The sequence below is a fragment of the Papaver somniferum genome, chromosome 9 (genome assembly GCF_003573695.1).
Source record: "Papaver somniferum cultivar HN1 chromosome 9, ASM357369v1, whole genome shotgun sequence".
Lineage (NCBI taxonomy): Eukaryota > Viridiplantae > Streptophyta > Magnoliopsida > Ranunculales > Papaveraceae > Papaver > Papaver somniferum.
The window spans coordinates 174,188,314-174,197,133 of record NC_039366.1 but is presented as its reverse complement, the minus strand read 5'-3'; positions in this window follow the sequence as shown (position 1 = coordinate 174,197,133).

Genomic DNA, 8,820 nt, shown 5'->3' with positions numbered 1-8,820 from the left:
TTTTCATTTGGTATCAGAGCAGGCAAACACGTTTAAGACCTAACAAGTCCGTGTTTGTAACGATATGTATCTATGGATTATAAAGTCTCAATTAACGCTTCACCGGGTTTGAAAAATAACCGCCAGAAAAGGTCTGACAAACTGATATCTCTTCAAAAAGGGTTGGATGAATAAATCCGGATCAACTATGTCTTGTTGCTGAAATTTCAATTCTTAAGGATTTGATATCCGGAAATACTTCCCTTGAAAGATTGAAAAATCTGAGTTGTTCCTCTCTCATGAAAAGTCATAAGTCAGATAGTAATCAACGACAGGATGTTCAGAAAACTGATATGACAAGGAACCAGTCATACAATCTTCAAATCATAGGCTCATGTTGTGGTCCATCCAATCATATACAACAAATTTGTATGTCCTTCCAAAAGAGTCTTAATGTTGCAAGTAATCTTTGTAAGAAAGATAAACAACTGTATGACTCTCTAAAAGTTCATACAACTCTACCAGGAAACTCTAAATCGAGAAGTACTAGTAGTATGGGTGCCTTTGCTTTAAGATCTACATCTCATTTTCAATGGTTTCTTGATAGTGGATGTAGTCGACATATGACAGGAGATCTCACTTGGTTTGTATCATCGGTTGACTACGAAGGAGGTCCTGTAACGTTCGGAGATGGAAGTTGTTGCTACATTAGAAAAAAGGGAACGATCAAGCTACCCGGTGTTCCAGAAATCCATGATGTGGTATACGTTTAAGGTATGACTGCTAATCTTCTTTTTATTAGTCAAATTTGCGACAAGGGCCATCGAATTTTCTTCAATGCGAATGGATGTGATATTGTTGACAAATCCGGGAAGGTAATATTTCAAAGAACTCGTGATAAAAACAACTGTTATCTTCTTGATACTCAGTTTAGCAACCGCTGCAATTTGACTAAGGTGGAATCTACACATCTTTGGCATGAGCGTTTTGGTCACATCAATTATCGCCTTCTAACTAAGATCATTAACAAAGAACTTGTAAGATTCCCAAAATCAATACAAAGATTGAAGGTGTATGTGGTGCCTGTCAAAAGGGTAAGCAAACGAAAGTTCACCATAAATCATCACGAGATATTCTCACTAAAGCTCCACTTGATTTAATTCATATGGATCTCTTCGGACCAATTCAACAACCCACTTTTGCCGGTAAGAAGTATGCTTTAGTTATGGTAGATGATTATACCAGATTCACTTGGGTTGCATTCCTATCTCATAAGAATGAAACTCTGAGTGAATTCAAGATTATTGTTAAAAGGATCCAGAACGAACAAGGTCGCAAACTAAAGAAAATTAGGAGCGATCGTGGCACTGAATTCAAAGACACCAAGGTATTCGAATTCTGTGACGAACTAGGGATCATTCAACAATACTCACCACCAATTACTCCTCAAGCTAATGGAGTTGCTGAAAGAAAGAATAGGAACATTCAGGAAATGGCCAGGGTAATGCTCCACAACAAAAACTTACCTTTAAGATTTTGGGGAGAAGCTGTCTTTACAGCATGCTACTTGATCAACCGTGTGTATTTGCGGTCTAAAACCCTTAACACTCCTTATGAGTTATGGTACGGAAGAAAACCCAATCTACACTATCTCAGGGTTTTTGGAAGTAAGTGCTATATTCTGAAAGATCGAGAACAGAAAGGGAAATTCGACACCAAAAGTGACGAAGGAATCTTTCTTGGATACGCTTCTGATAGTCGTGGTTTTCGAGTTTTTAATCTCAGAACTCAAGTCATGATGGAATCTTCTAATGTTATCATCGACAACATTAGTATCTTTCGTCAAGATAGTCCTCTTGCTGAATTTCCTCCAACAGAGACAATTGAGAAAATCAAAGAAATTCCAGAATCAGTTGAAGTTATCCCAACTGTTACAGATCCTGACATTTCTAGTGACGAGGAGAAGAGCACTGATCAAGCCATTCCTAATGAACAAGTATGTGTTCCTCCACAACATCTTTGGGTTCAAAGGAATCATGACCCCAACAACATTATTGGGGGAAGGGATTCTACAGCGAAAACAAGAGGTCAACTTCAAAATATATGCAATTTTGGTTGTTATCTTTCGCAGGTGGAACCAAGGAATATTGATGAAGCTCTGAAAGATCCCTTTTGGGTGAATGAAATGCATGAAGAGTTAAATCAATTTGAAATACAAGATGTCTGGGAACGTGTACCTTGTCCTCCAAATGTCAATATTGTTGGTACCAAATGGATATTCAAGAACAAGTCTGATGAGTATGGCACAATTGTCAGAAATAAAGCTAGACTTGTCGCTCAAGGATACTCACAGATTGAAGGAATCGATTTTGACGAAACCTTTGCTCCTATGGCACGTCTTGAGTCCATTCGACTTTTATTGGACCATGCCTGCTTTCTCAAGATTAAGTTGTTTCAGATGGACATAAAATCAACGTTTCTGAATGGATTTTTAAAAGAGGAAGTCTATGTTGCTCAACCTAAAGGGTTCTAAAACCCTGATTTCCCTGATCATGTGATGAAGCTAAAAAAGGCGTTATATGGATTGAAACAAGCACCAAGAGCCTGGTTTGAGAAACTCGCTCCCTCTCTTATTAGAAAAGGATTTTCAAGAGGAGGAGCTGATAAAACATTGTTTACCAAATGGAGTGAGAAAGATGTTGTCATTGCTCAAATCTATGTAGATGATATCATCTATGGATCAACCTCTGAAAAATTTGCAAAAGACTTTCAAGTCTCCCTTGCTAAAGAATTCGAAATGATCAATGTTGGTGAGTTAAAATTTTTCTTAGGATTACAGATTCAACAACATAAAGAGGGTATTTACTTATCCCAAGAGAAGTACGCACGTAATCTTGTGTCAATATTTGGTCTGGATAAGTCATCTCCTAAACTGACTCCTATGCCTACTACTGGTAAATTGCACAGGGATGAGAAAGAAGCAAAAGTGGATCAAAAATTATATCAATCCATTATAGGTAGCCTTTTGTATCTTACAGCCACTAGACCTGATATTTCTTTCAGTGTTGGTTGTTGTGCCAGGTTTCAGGCGGATCCAAAAAAATCTCATCTTGCAGCTGCAAATAGAATCATACGATATATAAATCACACTTATGGGTATGGTCTCTAGTATACTTTTGATACTAATGCTGATCTTTCTGCTTATTCTGATGCTGATTGGGAAGGTTGTGTAGAAGAAAGAAAAAGTACATCAGGGGGATTCTACTATGTAGGTCTCAATCTTGTAGCATGGCATAGCAAGAAGCAAAATTCTCTATCCCTATCTACATGTGAAGCAGAATATATTGTTGTCGGATCATGTTGTACTCAACTCCTATGGATAAAACAGATGCTTGCTGATTATGGAATTGATACTGGGATAATGAAAATATTTTGTGATAACTCCAGTGTGATTCGAATTACTGAGAATCCTGTTGAGCACTCAAGAACAAAGCACATCGACATAAGGTACCATTTTATTCGTGATCTTTATGAAAGTGGTATCATCAGTATGGAATTTGTGCCTTCCGAACAACAATTGGCTGATATTCTCACCAAACCCTTAGACACTGCAACTTTTCAATACTTGCGGCAGTCTATTGGTGTTGTTTTGGTTCATTAAAATGTTTCATTGACTCTTGCCCCTATGCTTATCCTTATCTTTTTGGCAATTGAGTCTGAAACCCCAGTAGATACTTTCCAGTTCAGTTTCTGTAGGATTGTTGTTGTTATCTTTTTAGTATCTCTTTAGTGTTTCAAAATCCTTCTTTTCTTTCGAAATTAAGGTCGCTCTTCTATTTCTTTCGCGAATGACATCAAATGGGGGAGAGTTCTTTTAAACTTGTGCTTAATGGTAATATCTTGCGGGGTGTGCGGCTGTGGAATTATGTAGGGGTTATCTTGTATCTTAAAACTCCTTGATGAATGCATTTAGCTTCGGCTTTGTGATTGGATTTAAATTAAGTTGGTATGTATTTTTCTTTTAGTCTATGAAATGTCTCTTGTGTAAATTTCATTATGATCCCGTTCTTGTACCTTTGCCAATTTCATTGACAAAAAGGGGGAGAAATATTGTAGTTCACACTACAAATACATATGGTTTTTGGATCATTGTGTCAGGCGGAGTGGTTTCCATGATCGAGATGGAGTATTGACTAAGGGGGAGTGATACATATCACCATAGTATTATTGTTAAAGTCGTGATACAATTGGACTTTGATGTTATATAATAATACTATGACACTATATAATAATGATTGAGAATATCGATTTCTCTCATTGTTATAGCTACGGAACTTCAACAACGATGGTGCTAAACTTACAACCTTTGGGATCATTGGAGTACTTGGAAGGACGAAGATTTCAAGGAACGTTGAAGATTAGACTATGGAATAGGAGCCACTAAAGTTTATCTTTTTTGTATTCCATATGTATTAATAGTTTTGTCACTAAAATTGACAAAGGGGGAGATTGTTAGAGAATAGCTCGGTCAACCTCGCATGCGTTGCTATCTCAAGCATGTTTGTCAATGTTAGTGATCAAAACTATAAGTCTTGATTTCTAGCCTACATAGCTAAGTCCCGGACTAGGATAGAAAAGTGTAGTTGAGCTCAAGGACTTCATGGCGATTCATCATACAACGACGAAGATCTATACAAGGAACCGTGGAACTTCATCAACAAAAAGGTATGTGGAGACTTGAACTTATCTATCACTCAAAAGTCTATCTCTTCTATCACCTACTTCTTATGAGACAAAAGTCGTATGTTATATATACTAGATCATACACATTTGACATTTTGAGCTGAGCATTCATTGCTTATCTTTTATCTCGAAATCGTGTGATGGTAAAGCGTTTCGCTTTGATCAAGTTTATCTTCACCTAGTGACGAAAGTCATGAAAAGTTTCAATCACTTTGAGAATTCCTCAGACGTGAATCGGTCTGTGAATAACGGTTATATAGCGTCCTCTGAGAATGTCTCAATGATTGAAATAAGAGTTTAGATTACATAACCATGTATTCCTTGAACCGAAGTTTTCGAACTTTGTTGATCAAGAGAAATCGGGAGGATTGTGGAATTGGCTTGCCAAGTCCGCGAACTGTCGGAAGTTCTCGACTAAGAATTTCTGATGGGATTTTCCGAAACTCGTTTCTGTGCTAAGTCCGTGAACTGGCGTAAGTTCTCTTTCGGATAATTTCTGCGGAGTTTGTAAAACTCAACCGATTAACTTAAGTTCGTGAACTTGTTTGTGAACTTAAGAGGTTATGATCTACTGATGTGCTCTGAACATGAAACATTAAATTACTAAGGAATGCTTTATGCAAACCGTGGCTATAATGTTCATGAGCCGATTCAATCGAATCGAATCATCTTTGTTTCAGTTGTGTCTTGTGTAGTTACATAAGATCTCATAGCAATTGAACAACTCTTTAACTAGTTCATTTGAGTCAATTGAACTAGTTATGGTGAAGAAGAACAAGGTTAATATGAAATTCTCATATGGTTAACCTTTTGGGTTACTATGTTGAACCAACATACACGTACACGTTTGGGCATGGTTTTCACGAACCCAGTAAACGTCTACCAAAGTGTGTGTGACAAGCTAAGTTTTCGATCTAACGGTTGAGAAATATTAGATTGAATTTATATCAGGTTTTCCTCTAACGGTGAATAAGGATTGTTTTCTAACTAAGGGAAAACCCTGATTTGAAGGCAATATAAAGGAGACATCTAGCATTGTGCAAAACTAATCCTCACACGCCTGTGTGCTACTAGTGATCCCGCTAGAGTCGATCTCCACTAACCTTTGATTTTGTTCTCTAAAATCAGGTTAACGACTTAAAGACTTCATTGGGATTGTGAAGGCAGACCGATACTACTTTATCGTAGTTGTGTGATATGATCTTGCATCTTCTATCGTACGAGTACAATCGATTGATTGTCTTGAGATCGTGAGAGTTCTCCGATGGGCTAGATAAAGAAGTCACAAACATCTTCGTCTCACTGTTTGTGATTCCTCGACAATCCGCTTGTGTAGTCAGGAAGTATTGTAGATAGGTGATTGATTAATCTAGGTTGTTCTTCGGTAATATAAGACCGGATTATCAATTGGTTCATGTTCACCTTGATTTTATATCAAAAGACGGAACAAAACCTAGGGTTTATCTGTGGGAGACAGATTTATCCTTTTATAGACTTTTCTGTGTGAGACAGATCTGTTGATTATCAAGTCTGTGATTTTGGGTTACAGCAACTCTTGGTTGTGGGTGAAATCAGCTAAGGGAATCAAGTGCGTAGTATCCTGTTGGGATCAGAGGCGTAGGAGTACAACTGTACCTTGGATCGGTGGGAGACTGATTGGGGTTCAACTATAGTCCAGTCTGAAGTTAGTTTGCAGTAGGCTAGTGTCTGCAGCGGCTTAATACAGTGTGTATTCAATCTGGACTAGGTCCCGGGGTTTTTCTGCATTTTCGGTTTCCTCGTTAACAAAATTTCTGGTGTTTGTGTTATTTTTTCCGCATTATATTTTATATAATTGAAATAATACATGTTGTGCGTTAAGATCATCAACTTCTCTAATCCAACCTTTGGTTGTTGATTGTAGTTGAATGATCCTTGGACATTGGTCTTTGGTACCGTCCAAGTTATCTCTCTTTGATAAAGACTCGCAGATTTCTATTTGCTTGAGTAAAGATCAAATCGAGAGATTGAGATAATAACTCCTTGAGATATTTTTTATCTAGATTGAGTCTGACTGTCTAGTTGATTCTCTAGCAAAGTATTTCGGAGTTAGTCCATACAGATTGTTAATCGAAATATTGGGTGGTGCTGTTAGACCCCCGCTTTTTCACCTTGATCACAAGACAGTTTAGGGATCTTCTGTTGAATAAAAGTAAACGGTTTTCAAGAGACAAACCTCACGGTCACGTACCTCCTTAAAACAGGGATGCTGACGAGGCTGATGACGAGGACATGCCTCAGTGCTTTAAGTGTAATGGTTTTGGACATTTTGCTAACGAATGCCCAAATCGTAGAAAATACACTGGGAACAAAGGTCTAGCTGTAACACTTGATGAAATGTCTGAAACCTATGATTCCGATGAAGATATGAAATCAAGTGTAGGGCTTCTTTGTGAAAACATCGACTTTGATACTTGTAGCAATACATATATCAACCTAAATGGGTTCGGAGAAGAGGGAAACCCAATCAAGCTGGAAGATTCTTTGAGTCTGATAACTGGAAACCCTTTCAGTGATGTTTCAGATCAACTGTATGTCTGTCTGTTTGCATATCTCAGATGCCTGAATACTATCCAAGTTTGACGTGCTCGTTTTGTTCGATGAAGGGACACGAACTATCAAGGTGTTACAAATACAAGCACCAAATAAGGCACGCCAGCAAACTTCAACGAAGAGCAGATCGATTAGCAAGGTAGATGAAACTTGCTCAGAAGACCGCCGAGGTATGTAGGATCTTATCTTCGTCTAAGAAGTTGGTTTCTAATGATAGAATAAGACCATTTGAAAACAAAATATGGTCAAATCATTTTGATAGACAAAGATCATAGGATTCCTCCCATGAGGAAAAAGATGGACAAATCGTTGTTCATCGCAACAAAACTTGATTGTGTTGTTGGGAAACAAGATTGAGTGTTGATCCAGGCTTCAGAAGAGTTTTTCCTTCTTTTCTTAGTTTTGTTATTTTTTGTATATCAAATAAAAGAAAGGGCTATTATCGACAATTCTACTCTTTATAGGGTTTTAGAGTTGGGCGTATACGAACCTGTCAATAGTTTTCGAACCCTACATTCCTTTTTCCTCTTGACATCCTATATAAGACTGCTTGTTGAGTTAAGTGATTAAATCACACAAATCCAGTTATTTATAATTGTTTTCAAAGCACTATGTCGTCAGATGGAAAGGATGTCAACATGATTGTTAAGTCTTCAATCAAGGAAAAAGAAAAATCTCTTGTCTCTAAGTCCCTGAAAAGAAAAAGAAGGAATACAAGAAAACCCAGGGATGTTCCTTCTAACTCTCAGAAGTCTTCCGGTGTTCTTGATGAGTTAAAGGAAATAAGAAGGGAGATTTATGAAATAAAGACGTTCGTGTCTAAATCTTTGGAAATTCAGAGGACCCTAGTTCGACCTCTTCAGCCAAGACAGTTCGTGGTTATTGACACTTATCTCCGTGAACCTTATGTCCCGATGGTTGTCGATAACAAAGAGTTCGGGAATGATAAAGAATTTCTCGAAGGAATTGTTTCCTAGTATATCTTCTTTTTGGTTTAGTTGGAAGAATAACTATTGCTTTGAATAGCGATGATTGTGACTACACATAGCTATTTTTGTTTTCATCTTCTTATGTTATTTTTTAGGTTTATTGGTTTTTAAATTATAAAAATATTTGGAGGATGATGTTATTGCAGTATTGATCGTTATGGTTTTGTGATATTGCAATTATTTATGGGATATGTATTGTTTGCATCTGTGAACTATAAGTGTCCCATACCTTGTCAAAAGTAAAGTCGTTCATAAATTGATATTCGTATTGATGAAAGGACGAATGGACTTTTGACAATTACAAAAGTTATGCCTATGAAGTCATTTATTTGATGGAAAATATGATGAAATCTTTTGTTTGACAAGGATAAAGTCTATTATGTCGTTATGCAAATAGTGATGGAAAATAGAAAAGATCCTTGTATGTTATCCACGGTATTGATCTTCATTGATTCATTTTGTTATGTTTTACCGTGAAGGCTCCATTGTGTGTCTTATGTTGAGCACGATACAACTA